Raw genomic sequence first — 15706 nt, forward strand, 5'->3', positions numbered from 1 at the left:
GTAAGTAGGTAGGCAGGTTTATAATTCGTTATTCGATTATAATATACCTAATCCCTGGGCTGTGATAGCCTAGTCGGTAGGTCGGGGGTTCGATCCCGGGCACGCACCTCTAACTTTTCGGAGTTATGTGCGTTTTAAATAATTAAATATCACTTGCTTTAACGGTGAAGGAAAACATCGTGAGGAAACCTGCATGCCTGAGAGTTCTTCATAATGTTCTCAAAGGTGTGTGAAGTCTACCAATCTGCACATGGCTAGCGTGGGAGACTATGGCCAAAACCCTTCTCACTATGAGAGGAGACCCGTGCTCTGTAGTGAGCCGGTGATGGGTTGATCATGATGATGATACCTAAGTCCCGCTAATTGCTATGGCGCTGGAACCATGTCTCATTAACACTGAAATGACGTAATTTTGACGTCAGCCGAAATAAAAATATAGCTTCAGGTCGAAACTTAGTCTACAAATGGCGGCCACGCGCATTAGCAATTTGCGGGACCAATACCTATTTGGTTCCACAATCCACAATGTCACAATGTCCACATTGAACGTTTAGACTAGATACTAGTGATTTGTCGCATGAAGCACATATTACAGCGTGAAGAGGTGTGAGCGCGTGCTGAGTGGGCGCGTGCCAAATCACCGCGACTGGAGGACGCGTCGCGCACGTGGTGAGCCATTGTTTGACGGACAACTTTACCTCTCGAGGACCTGTTGTGCCTGTACGCTAAGAGCGCGATGAGAGCGGAAATTGTTGATGTCATTCTGTCTATTATTGGATAGGTAGGTAAAGTTTTTTCGAAAGTGCGTAAGTAAGTTCAAGAGGCCAAGTGCGAGTCAGACTCGCAAACCGAGGGTTCCGTATTACAGTCGCATTTTTTCGACATTTTGCACGATAAACCAAAAACTGTCAGTAGGTAGGTACTTAACCTTATTATAAATGCGAAAGTGTGTTTGTTTATTGGTTTGTCCTTCAATCGCATCGCAACGGTGCAACGGATTGACGTGATTTTATACATGGGTATAGATAAAGACCTGGAGAGTGACATAGGCTACTTTTTATTCCGGAAAATCAAAGTGTTCCCACGGAATTTTTAAAAAACCTAATTCAATGCGGACGAAGTCGCGGGCATCAGCTAGTAATGCGTAAAAATCAGTTTTGGAATCCCTTTCATATGATACCCCACTCGGTATACCTAGTTATCTAACTTTGAAAATTAAAAATACCTACTAATTATTTTTTCATGAACACGTTTTAACGTTTTTGTGTACTTTCACACATGATGTCACAAAATCACAGTTTTCGGATTTTTCCCCATACTATAAGAACTACTTACCTGCCAAAATTCATGATTCTAGGTCAACGGGAAATACCCTATACTTAGGTTTCTTGACAGACAGTCAGACAACAAAGTGACCCTTTAAGGGTTCCGTTTTTCTTTTTGAAGTACGGAACCCTATTAAAATGCGATGGGTTAACCAATGTCCTTCCACATACGACTGTACTAAATGTAGTCCTAAGGGCTGCAATATCTACTAATTAGGTAGGTATAAGCCCCGCAAATCGCTAATGCGCGTGGCCTACATTTTAGTGACGTCAGCACTAGACTGAAGTTTCGAGCTGATGGTACCTATATATACGTCAAATGACGTCTTTTCGATGCTAATGAGACATGGTTCCAACGCAATAGCAATTTGCGCGATTATTATTTATTTTTTATTTTTATTATTCATGTACCAAAAACTGTAGTTACAAAGTAATAATAAATTAAGTTACATCGGAAATGCTTATCTCTAAACAGAGATTTCTTCCAGCTTCCCATTCAAGGTTGTGAGTAAGGCGTATCAAGAAGTGGAATAGGTCTACGGTACTAGAATCTAATAAACTACATAAATATCTTATAATAAATACCCAAATCAACTTATATACAATAATTATACTTATCATAAATAATTATATACATAATATATGAAAAATATAAATACATATAATATATAAAATACTCTATATTAATGATAGGTAATACTGCTTCACTCTGTATTTGAATGAGTGTACTGAGTGGCAGTTCTCTCTGACATTTTCAGGAAGTGAGTTCCAAAGTTGGGTAGCTAGTACGGTGAAAGATTTGTTATAGAAGACTGTGTTACAACGGGGAGTGACGAGAGGATTTTTTGAGACACACGACCGCATAGGTCTAGTAGGAGGGCGGGATAGTTGAAATCGCTCTCGTAGATAACCAGGGGAAGAGGTATTAAGAACATTGTAGAGAACAGTCAGAATATGCAAATTGCGGCGAAAGCGTATTGGGAGCCACTTTAACCGACGACGGTAATCGGAAATATGGTCGAATTTGCGCAGGCCGTATATAAACCGTATGCACAAATTTTGAAGTCGATCGAGTTTGTCAAGTAGCTCTTCGGTAGCATCCAAGTAGCAGACGTCCGCATAGTCGAGAATCGGAAGCAACAGAGAATGTGATAGCATAATTTTGGTACGCAGCGGAAGGAAATTCTGCAGTCTCTTCAAGGAATGGATCGAATAATGCATACGTTTACTGATCTGATTTATATGTGCTGCCCAAGCGAGGTTGCCATCCATAGTCAATCCTAGGTTTTTCGCTGTGGATGTGTAAGCAACGGGTGTGCCATCATAAGAAACCAAAGGCAGATCACTGAAGGCAATACGATTTCTTAGCGGCCTGCTTCCAATGACCATAACCTGTGATTTATTAGGGTTAACTAATAAACCAAAAGAGTCCGCCCAATTTTTAATAGCAACTAGGTCTGTGTTCATTGCTGTTATCTCTGCATCCAAGTCTGATTTCATTATCAAATTGTTAGGTGATAGTGATGTAGGTAGGTACTCAATGTAATGAAACATATGCCTTTGTGCAAGACCCTGGCTAGCTGTGCTCAGGGTCGGACGGTTCCCAGCCAGCCACGAGTTAAACCAACACTAAATTGTTGTTTCACACAAAGTTTTAAAATACCAACCAACAATAAATCTAATTCGCCATATGCGCCTCAATTGAGATGCAATCAGTTTCTCTCCGAGTTGATTCGAAAGCGCTGCCTGACGCACGACGAATGTTCGACGGATTGACTGAGCAATCTGAATGTGGCCGTCCAAAGACAATACTACGGTTCCCACAGCCGCGCCCCAGGCCGCCCCACGATGGCTTAATACCCGTATTATTGCCCCATTTCTTTATTTTACACCGTTAATTGTTTTGGAGCGAGAGGCAGGCCGCCTGCCTTCGGGCGGTGACGAGCAACGAGCGGGTGTAACAACAGATTGTTTTATGTTTGTAAATGTTGACGTGTTTAGTTTTAGGATTACCCGCGAATATCGCTTCGGGCTTAGAATACATAATAGAAAACCTATAAAGTGTATGTAACTATAGTAGGTGCGCGACAGATCGAGACGGCAATCGGGGTGGGCACGCCCCACATGCACCCGCAGTCCGCACATCCCCCGCGCTAACCCTGTGACGTGCGAGTGTCCGGGGCGTCTCCCCGACTCAGACCCCGATTGCCATCTCAACCTGTCGCGAACTATTGTTCTATTGTTACATTTACTTTTTACGATTTGAAAAGAGCAACTGCCGAGTTTCTTGCCGGTTCTTCCCGGAAGAATCTGCATTTCGAACCGGCGCGCGGCACTGGTGATAGCAGATAGAGTCACAGACGTAGCATAAGAAACACTAGTTGTTTTACCTTTTTTTTTATTCATTATAGGTATACCTACGCTTGACCACAATCACACCTGATGGAAAGTGATGATGCGGCCTATAGAAAATGCCTATACCTGAAATAAATAAATTTTAATTTACATTTTTTTTGATTTATATAAGTGCTTTACCTACCAATATTTTGAACGGGCGAGAAACAAGGGGTGCAGCTGTTATCTCGCCTCTTGAACTCATCAGAGGTCAAGCAGCATCACCGCTACAGCCGTTATAGATAATAGCGATCTATGATTATTATCATCAGATGCTTTAAAGTAGATACCTACTGATGTAGTATCAGGTAAAAATGTCTCTTATCTGGTGGGAGGCTTCGGCCGTGGCTAGTTACCACCGTTAAAGCCGTGCCGCTAAGCAATTTGGCGTTCCGGTACGATGCCGTGTAGAAACCAAAGGGGTATGGGTTCCATAATAACTGCCATACCATTTTCCAAGAGCCCGCATCCATCTTCGATTGCATCATCACTTACCACCAGGTGAGATAGCAGTCAAGGGCTAACTTGTATCAGAATAAAAATATATAGGATGAGAACTCTAACTAATAGTTACCTTCAGCTCATCTGGTCATTCCGTAGGTATGCTCTAGGAAGCCTGGTACCGTTGACCATTTTCATGACTTCCAAACGTAACTGGGTGAACACTCTCTATTGCCTCACTCTCATAGAAGCCTTCTTCCTGCTGTTTATTGCGTATGCTGTAGGCACCATTCTATTTTCCACAGACACAATGGGGCCGATTCTCTTGTACACAATCTCTAAACTAAACAGGTCGAAATCTAGTGCTATCCTTTTCCGCTTGCAACATTATGAAAGGGATAGCTATAGATTTAGGCGTGCCATTTTAGTTTAGTTTAGAGATTGTGTACAATGGAGTTAGCCACAATATTTCGGTTTCTTTTTAAATAACCACAGTAACAGAACCTTGATATTATTCACCCAGATATTAATAGCTGTTGGTCACTCTACCTTTCTTTTCTTTTCTACCAAATTCCAATTATCTTTTCGTAGATCTTTCGTAGATATCTTAAGTACTTTTTTTTGTTAACGGTGTTGAAACCTTTTTAAGATCCCGACATCCTGGGTTAGACATCGGGTTATGTACGATTTTTGTCTACTAAAACCCCCTCGGTTTCCACCTTTTCTTACTAACGAGCGTCGTGGCATTCAATACATTTCCAGAATAACTATTTACTCACTCCAATTAACACGTAAGAGTCTAATTTCATATAAACATTTAATGGCCATCTCGAAACGCATTACAATAACAAAGAGAATAATTCCCACAATCGATATTGCAAAATTTGAGTGCCCTTTTCCCACAATCAAGAAATATAAGAAAAGGAATGAACTAAAAGGAACGGAATCGTGAAAGCAGTATGCGGTCGAGTGGCGATTTCTGAACGATTGGCGACAAAAGGCGGGAAATATTGGGTGCTTGGTCTGTGCACGTCAAACAGGGGCTCGGCGCGAACTGGAGATTAGCGCTGTTTGTGTGAAACTGGTCGCCATTGTGAGTGTGCCTCCGCATCAGTTGCCGCACAAATACTAATTGCTCGATAAAACGTTTGTTATGAAGATTAGAGTGCACTGAGTTTGGAGAGTCATGAGAAGATTGGGAATGTTCACTCGCGTCACATATTATTTTTATTGTCGCTTTGTTTGGCTCCACTTTCATCATTTAGTTGTTATAATATAAGTTAGGTAGGTACTACTATTGTATGTACCTACTAAGTACCTACTACTAATTCTCGCTGTAGGTACCTACTCAGCAACTTTCGTGAGTAACGTTTTATGATTCAGATATTTTGAGACTAGCTTGTGCCGTCCAAAACCAATTTTTTATTATTTAGGTAGGTACCTAGCTAAAAATTTGGTCCTAGTCAGTAGCATTATTTTTAAAAAAAATGTTTTTTTGAAAATTCCCTTCATTTTTTGACGTCATTGTAAATTGCAAAGTCTTCTTTTGTTTGAACAACTCGCCTACCTAATATATTGTGTTAATAATAGGTACTATTCTAGAAACCTTCACGCAAGTGCCAAGAAAGTACTTACAAAGTTTTAACTCAATCGGATGAACGTCATACAAACGAACAGACAAACAGACACAAAACATTAACTTTTATGAGATTATGTTTGGTAATTTCTGCAATAAGTAGTAAAATTAAGAACCAAATTCAGTGATGACAACGAAACAAGACAACGAAGACTTAGTAGCAATTAAATTATAATTGCATGTTACAATATAAGTTCATAATAATTGCAACGAAACGTGATTATTTTGAGAGGAAAATAAAAACTCCGAGAGGGCCGCGTGCCGCAGCCTGGCACGCGTCTGACCAGTGTACAACGATTATAGTGACGGGCATTATTGCTACTTTTAAATCATTTTCATCTGGTGAAATGATTTTTTCTTCACATGATTTCACAGATGATTCACGGATTTCACGAAAAGCTATTTTTCAATTCTCGCACTAACAATTACCTATTATTATGATCAAGAGCAGGAACGCTGATATTCTACTGGTGATTTTTCTCTACCTAATAATTATAGCGATGCTCATTATTGCTACTTTTAAATCATTTTCATATAGTGAAACCACCTGGGTGTCTGGTGCACTTCGACCGTCCGCTGCGCCAGATCCTTCTTTCCACGCACGTGCAAACTGTGGAACCAACTCCCATCGGCGGTGTTCTTACTAGATTACAACATGGGGTTATTCAAGGGGCGGACCAACAAATTCCTAAAAGGCCGGCAACGCATCGGCGGTTCCTCTGGTGCTGCAAATGTTCATGGGCGGTGGTAATCACTTAACATCAGGTGACCCGCCTGCTCGTTTGCTCGCTATTTAAAAAAAAATTTTTTTACTTCACATGATTTCACAGGCGATTTTTCGTTCAATTCTCGCACTCACAATTATTATGATCAAGATTAATAACGCTGATATTTCACAGGTGGTTTTTCTTGGAAAAGTGAATTTACGCACTTCATAATATTCACTTGCTTTTGCTTTAGCTTTTGCTATCACGTCGCAACGGTGCAATGGATTGACGTGATTTTTTTGCATGTGTATAGACAAAGATCTGGAGAGTGACATAGGTTCTATATCTCGGAATATCAAAGAGTTCCCACGGAATTTTTAAAAAACCTAATTCCACGCGGACGAAGTCGCGGGCATCAGCTAATAACTAATAATAGAATGGTGACTGAAAGGTAGAGTGGTCAAGACGTCGCGTCGGTTACATAATATGTGTAATGTTTAATACTTACAACAATTGATGTTGAAGTCAATGGTGGTTCTATTTTATTAACTTTTAACTAGTTATCTAATATTTAAGTACAAACAAAGTGAAAAGCAATCCAATCTTCACGCAAGGTTATCTTAACGTTTGTGGCTTTCAGTAGTGCCACACCGAGCACAATCTTAATGTGTCACAATGACAGATATATCCTTTTTCACTTATACGTTGACAGATGACACATAGAGCAACGTTTCGTTACTCTATGATACAATATGAAAGATTTTTCATGTGATTTTTCACACGCTACCTGTGAAATGGTCCATCTCTAGTAATGATAAACGAGTGTAACAGTGTTGCCAGTGCGAATAATCACCGCATGATGGGGTTGCAACTAAAAATAATTGGCGTCCCGCGGCTTTGATGATGAGTGTTTTTATTCCGACGAGTGTGGGATTAAAGTTTTTGTTTTCGCATTTGTATTTCTTTTGTGGGGGCGATGCGAGTGGTTGTTTTGCAAATAGAAAGATTTTTTTTGGATAAACCCTCTCGTTTGATGGATAAGCTGGAGTGTGGGAAAACGCTATCATAATACTTACACGAGTGAACAAATAAGCGTGATTGTTAATTTGTTAAACTACTAGCCCTAGCTGATGACCGCGACTTCGTCCGCGTTCTTTAAACGCTGAGTTCCGTTCCACTAAGAAAGATTATTCAAAAATTCCACCCAAACAAACCCGGAGTGGTCAGCTAAGTAATTTTATGTAATATCGTTTATTTGACTTTTTTGTAAAGAATATGAGCCGTGTTAATCGTCACTAATATTCCTTTTTCCCCTCTAAATAAGCGGAAAGCTTGTGTTAGGAGTAGCTAGGTATGACGATAATGCAACGGATGAGATTTGAACCGGCGACCTTTCGGAATTCAGTTCGCTCCTTAACCGTTGTGCTATTGAGGCTCTTTCTATTAAAAGATCACTAAGTTCACAATCCATATTATAAACGCGAGTGTGTTTGCTCGTTGGCTTGTCTTTCAATCACGCCGCAACGGATCAACGCGAGTTTTTCCATGGATATAGCTATAGTTGAGTAGAGGGACATACTAGGCTACTTTTTATCCCGGAAAATCAACGAGTTCACATAGAATTTTTAAAAACCTAGTTCCATGCAGACGAAGTCGTGGGCATCGGCTAAAGGTTGCGTTATAAAAATGAATAAGTAGGTATTCGTTGGTGATCAATAAGACAGGTCGTCGATTAAAATCCAAGAAATGAATACAATATTCTATGCACCGTTCCATTTTTAGGGTTCCGTACCTCAAAAGGAAAAACGGAACCCTTATAGGATCACTGCTTTGTTGCCTGTCCGTCTGTCAAGAAACCTACGCGGTACTTCTCGTTGACCTAGAATCATGAAATTTGGCAGGTAGGTTGGTCTTATAGAAGATATTAGGGGAGAAATCTGAAAACCGTGTATTTGTGGTTACATCACACAAAAAAATTAAATTGTGGTCATGAACTAATAATTAGTATTTTCAATTTCCGAAGTAAGATAACTATATCAAGTGGGGTATCATATTATTATGAAAGCGCTTCACCTGTGCATTCTTAAACAGATTTTTGTATATTTTTATGCATCATAGTTTTTTGAATTATCGTGCAAAATATCGAAAAATACTACTGTAGTACGGAGCCCTCGTTGCGGGAGCCTGACTCGCACTTGGCCGGTTTTTTTGTTTAAAAAGACAGATTTGAAAATTTTCGTTATCCACCTACTTTCATAACAAAAAGCCAAGGGTAACGGTAGCGTCGGACCGTGCCGCGAGTCGGACAGACAGACTGACAATCGGTTTGATGGATTGTTTTGGCTCGTCTTCACAACACGTAGGGTATTTACAATTTACATGTGCATTGTGGCAGCGTCGGTTACCGAACACGCATTTACATTCGATTTTGGTAAGGAAACCACGGAACCTTCAAGTAGATAAGTATACCTACATTATGAAATGGGGGTATGGGTATTACCTTTTATAATAAAATCCCGCAAACTATTTTGGACTTACCTTTGCACAAGTTTAAAAAATCTATTAAAAATATGCTCCTGAAAAAAGCATATTACACAATTGAAGATTATCTAAATGTTTATCATTTAGATAATCTTGGAGCGTGGATTTGACCTGCAGCTCGTTCCGGCAACGCACAAGACTGCAAATACTATTTTATACATGGCATAATCTTGTACCTATATATCAAATATTTGAAAAGAGCAACCGCCGAGTTTCTTGCTGGTTCTTCTCGGTAGGAAAGGCATTCCGACCCAGTGGTAGATGCATCCGACTATTCGAAAGTACTTGTAAAAGTTTATTCGAATAAAAAAGTTTTTTTTTTAAAATCCAAAGATCTTATGTTTTGATGCGTGATAGAATGTCACGCGAACACAGAGAATATAAGTAATTGTGGTCTGTGCATGCGAAACAAAAACTACTTATTCACCATATTTGTAACATATTGTTTAACCAGAATGCTAGCAAAAACTTAGCGCTATTTTATATGTTGTTATACTATCTAAACACAATCCAATACCAATAAACATTTGTCTCGTTTTATAGTTTTAGTTATTTAGTAGGTAGTTATTTTTCAAACCCGCAATGTATAGCGTGCAAAACTGGGGTCACCTACGACCAGTGGCGTGCAAAGGAGTTATTTTACGGCAGGTTATAATGAAAAATAAGCATTGATTTTTTACAATGAGGGTAAGCAGTGCGTTTATGCCTCTATGAGCTGCACGCCACTGCCTACGACGCGGCATTGACTCTGAGTGGCCTACTTACGCAACGTGCATTGACCTCTAGCGTCAGTCAGATGTTTTATTTGCAATATATCGTAAACTTCTACAACATATAGGAAATTTTTTTCGCGTTTTTTTGTGATAAGTATATCAGTAATCATCAGTACTATCACCCGTCTTTGTTTTTGCTAGCGTTCTGGTTACACCCTGTATAGTTCCTATAGGACTTACAGGTATGTACCTATATACTTTCATTGAATTTGTTTATTTAGTACCTATGTACTTATTCAAATAATAACTAAACTTTGTTTTGCTTTTTCTGACCGTTTGCTTGGAGTGCACAACGAATAAAGCCCTCTTTAGGGAAGCGTTACAGACTCCTGAGTCATACGAGCTTAGAATATTGTAAGCTCATGAATAACTTTACCTACCGCGAGTGTCTTTCGCTACTTTCAGTGGCTTCTTATGACTCACATTCACAAAACGTGAATGTGAGTCATAAGAAAACATCAACTTAGGTTTCAATAGCTCAACGGATAAAGAGCGGACAGAAAATCGAAAGGTCAGCGGTTCAAACCCCACCCGTTGCACGATTGTCATACAAGCCTACATGCTTTTCGCTTAGTTGGAAAGGTAAACAGTGACAAAAGCTATGACTAGTGTTAAGACGTCAGTCTGGGGTTCGATTCCGGGCATGCACCTGTTACTTTTGGAAGTCATGTGAGTTTTAAGCAGTTAAATACCAGTTGCTTTAATGGTAAAGGAAAATACCGTGAGGAAACCTGCATACCTGAGTTTTCCATAATGGTCTCAAATGTGTGAACTGAAATCTGTCAATCCCCACTTGGCCAGCGTGGTGGAATGGCAAAACCCTTCTGATTCTAATAGGAGACCAGTGCTCAGTAGTGAGCTGGCGATGGGTTGATCATGGTGATGATGATAAACAGTGATTTGGAATATGAGTTATGACAGAAATTCGCACGATGTATTGAGCAAATATAGAGTGTTAGAGCACCTCTAGAGCAAAACTCATCATAAATACATTGTAACTACTCATTTTAATTTAAATCACAAGCTGTGAAACTGTCTTCCTTCTGAGAAAACAAAATTAAAATGTCAGAGTCAGAAGTCTTGCAGTGGCAATAAATAGAAAAAAAGCTGCCAACAAACGCCACCACTTCACATGTCAAAAGCCTTACCAATCTACATAAAGACATCTAAACAAACGAAATAAATTTTGTATCTATGTAACAAGCTACAAATAAAGGGTGAGCCGACATCTGCATGAGGTAGACTCGATCAATTATCGCCATTGTCAGAAACCGACAATACGATCTTAACACGTCGTCGCACCATATTGAGACATTCGTTTATTCCTACGCGTATTTCGTTCATTCCTTGTTCATTCATTCTCGACCTTAACGTTCGAAATTTAAAACTGAATATTGTCTATGGTTCGGAAATGACAGGTGCGTTCGGAAAGCGGGCCAACCTCCCACTGCTTGTCAACAATGCGACACTAGTTGTCGCACAAAGCAAAGGCATGGTACCATTCAGTCTCACGTGTTATACGTAAGGACTTAATTAAATCGACGTGTCTGAAATGTAGGCAGATGATTTATTCAGCGATCGAGATGTAACTCTCACGAGACTCGTTAGCTTGATAGGGAGCGATATGCAGCCGCCATTTCAAAAATCCGTGGGAGTGCAAACCTTTTCTTAGAGCCTTCTATTTGAATTTCAAAAAGTACTTAGGTTTTACCACTGATTTATATGGGCTTCTCTAATTGCTGATAATTGTTGCCAGCTTGCTTTTCAGGAGGTAGAGTAGATTTACTATGAAAGATTTGACGTTTGACATGATGTTTACAGATGTTATCCATCACGACAAGTTTCTCGTTTGATTTCATTTCAACGTGATTTCAACCGTACCAACATCTTATAGACTAGGTATACTACTAAGAAAATATTTATCTGTCTGTCTGTCTATCTATCTATTTATAACGATGCATTCGCGCATCATTAGTCCGATTGAGTTGAAACTTTCTACAATTATTGGTGGGACTTGCGAAAAGGTTTCTTAAAATGTACAATATGTGACGCGCTAGTAAGTAACATAATGTTAAAAATACTCAAGCTTTCCCAGATGTTATTATTTTAACTGCTATGATAACTCAGAGATTACCTTCTTATCTATAAGCAAAATAAATGATTGAGAAAGTTTTGAACTCTACAATGGAGTAAATATTATATTAAAATCTCTACAAAAGAATAATATTTTTACCAAAGCAACTGGCATAAGGTAAGGCGATAGAAATGCTTTCTCTAATCCGCTTTACAATTTCAAATGGTCCACACTCCTCGACAGAATAGCGCTAAATCGCAAATCCGTCACATTCGGACAATCAAAGGACGTGCAACAAACGTAACGAATAGCAAAACTCACAAGTAATCGTTACTATACAACCCCGACCCCCCGTCGACAAATCGGATCGACTTGTAACTGCAAAAGGAGTTCAGGAAAAAATTACATATAAAAAAATAGCAGAATGGACACGAGGCAACGACAGATGCGTCTAAAAAAAGTTGCGCTCAAAAATCTCATTATGGCGCGATTTGTGGGGGTTTGAATAGGTTAAATTGTTTTGTAAATTGGGAGAAATCGACCAGCTACGAAAGGGTGCCGTGGCTTATACCAATTAACATTTATTTATGGGTTAATTTGTAACCCTTAATTTTCCGTTTTATGACTATCAACTTATAGATTGTCTAATTGCATCGTCTATTTTTAAAGGGGCCAAATCACCCAAACAGCTACCTAAAATAATAAAAAGTTTAAATGGGTAGGTAGGTATCACACATATTTATAATAAACCACATCATTTTCGAATTAGTTATTCAGTGAACACATCTCTTTCGAAATATTTTGTGTTCGTTCATTCCATTCGTTCAATTCGATAAGAAATGTAAATCAACTATGTCGATGTTTATTAAGTAGTGTTTTAGAACTTCTGATTTTCTTTTCCACTGTTCATTGAGCTAAACCGCATCAGACGCATTCATCATCATCATCATCTTCATCATCATCATGATCAACTTATCGCCGGCCCACTACTGAGGCCAAGTCCGTACCGTTCGGCATCAGAGGCATTCTGTATTTAAAAAATTGGGGATATAACCACTGCCTCTAGATTTTATTCCTCCATTTAAAACATTTTTGAACGAATCCCGAACACGATTCCTTTAGGAATATTATTATTTATTGTTTCAGAACGTGAGTTTCATCAAAAAGCAAATTCGTGTTTCGTACAAACGAATGCAATTAAAAACTGTACGAGTTTTGTAACAGTGATATCTTATTGCTTTTCGTATAATTTACTGTGAAACGAAAATAACCCTCTTTATTATAGTAATAACATTTGTTTTTGCTGGAGCTTGATTTCGTTGGTGTATTTAATACTTATGTACCGATGAATTAAAATATTGAGGCAAATGCCTGTCAGGATTTCGATTGCAATACATAGGTAGGTACATACCTACCTCAGTATATAAAAAGTTGATACACTTTTTTAATTTTTTACATTTTGATAGTTGAATTAATTTAACTACTTACCTAACAAAATTACATAGAAAATTAGGTACCTATTGTAGTAGCGAATCAAGTACCTAGTAATAAAAGCAGGTTAATTTATATAAAATTGATGAATTTTAAGATTTCGTGAACAAATCATAATAATTATTATGCTCTATTTGCGTATAAAAGCTGCGATAGCCTAGTGGTTAGGACGTCCGCCTTCTAATCGAAGGTCGGGGGTTCGCACCTCTAACTTTTGAGAGTTATATTATGTGCGTTTTAAGTAATTAAATATCACTTGCTTTAACGGTGAAGGAAAACATCGCGAGGAAACCTGCATGCCTGAGAGTTCTCCATAATGTTCTCGAAGGTGTGTGAAGTCTACCAATCCGCACATGGCCAGCGTGGTAGACTATGGCTTAAACCCTTCTCACTCTGAGAGGAGACACGTGCTTTGTAGTGAGCCGGTGATGGGTTGATCATGATGATGATGATGTAGGTATTAGAACAACTCGTCTCCTTGCTTTTAGTGATCCCATATTAATATCGGCAACACTTGAATATACAGTTTGTACCGGAGAACCAGCTGCGCGTCGAATCTCTTCACTTTTCAACAGCCACTCCAGTTTTATACGTTCCTACCTAAGTTAATATTTCAACAATATAAGGCTTTTTGTAAAATTATTATAGCACTTATTGTGTAAGCCGTAAGGCCTGGTTTCTGAACAGCTTACCTGATACAATGAAAAACTGTTACATTACAGTACATTGTATATTAAAAAGCTATTTTAGGGTTCCGTAACACTAAGTTGAATTTACCTCGCATGGCACGGCATCTGTTGAAATAAATTAGAATATTTATTTTTTATTCAAATGAACTTTTACAAGTGCTTTGAATCGTCAGAATATTTAACCACTGGTTCGGAATGCCGTTCCTACCGAGAAGAACCAGTAAGAAACTCGGCTGCGGCAAGTAATGTTGCGGCGTCACTAAAGAAATATCAAGTGTTGTTTCTTGTACGATGGTACGGAACCCTTCGTGTGCGAGTCTGAAACGTACTTGACCTGTTTTTTTATATCCTAAACAAGTAGGTAGGTAGCAAATAAAATAAGAGGTTATTTCTATTTGTGTCGGGCAAGGGCCCTCAATTAGCGAAAGGGCCAGTAATTCGTGCCCACAAATGAATTCGTTTCTATAGAGGCCTGGAGGGCGCCATTGTTTTTCTTTCGTTCTGAAACGTTGCTCAATTGAGCGAGCACAAGTTCTCTGTGTGCCTTTAAATATTTTCTATTGTTTGAATATAGCACGCACCTTTATAAATCAAATGGAATATATATTTATTTAGGTAGTTAAGAATGATTTTTCATAGTTTTGATTAAGAGGAAAATCTAAATCTACCTACCTATAAAAGAAAAAGGTGACTGACTGACTGATTGATCTATCAACGCACAGCTCAAACTATTGGACGGATCGGGCTGAAATTTGGCATGCAGATGCCAGATAGCTATTATAACATAGGCATTTTTTTTTTTTTTTAAAGAATATTAGCCATATTAAATGACTAATATTCCCCTTTCCTCTCCAATTAAGCGTCAGGCTTGTGCTAGGAGTAGGTACGACAATAGTGCAACGGGCGGGATTTGAACCGTCGACCTATTCGGTTTTCAGTCCACTCCTATACCGGTTGAGCTATTGAGGCTCTATAATTTTAAGAATCATTCGCTAAGAATTTTTTTTTGGAAATTCAACACCTCAGGGATAGGGCTGTGGGATAGGAAATTCGTGTAGTCCACGCGGACGAAGTAGGTATAAGCTAGTAATCCTAGGTAAATTTTCCTTTCAACTATTAGAATAATTAATACTAACTAATAATTAATTAACAATAAGGTAGCTGTTTTTAGGGTTCCGTAGCCGAATGGCAAAAAACGGAACCCTTATAGATTTGTCATGTCTGTCTGTCTGTCTGTCTGGATGTAGGTATGTCACAGCCACTTTTTAGACAGCGAGTCTGATTCGCACTTGGCCGGTTTTTATAGGTAGGTGTTTGATATAGGGTTTTCTCCGACTATTAATATTTTTACATTTTTAAATACCTAATGAAAAAAACATAATTTTTTCTATATTCTATATTTTTTCTATAAGGATAGGTAGATACCTATTGCCTTAAACTAGTCAAATCATCAACTTTTGCTTTTGCAACAGATACTAAACTTCAAAAACGTGTGTTTACTACCTACATACCTACCTACTTAGTTTGGGAGGTGGAGTAAGTATGAAATACTGACTTACTGATGACATCATATTACTCAAACATTTGACGAGCTTTTTTATAAAACGTAAAACTACTTAGTAAAGGACATCGATT

The sequence above is a fragment of the Maniola hyperantus genome, chromosome 8 (genome assembly GCF_902806685.2).
Source record: "Maniola hyperantus chromosome 8, iAphHyp1.2, whole genome shotgun sequence".
In the NCBI taxonomy this organism is placed as follows: Eukaryota; Metazoa; Arthropoda; class Insecta; order Lepidoptera; family Nymphalidae; genus Maniola; species Maniola hyperantus.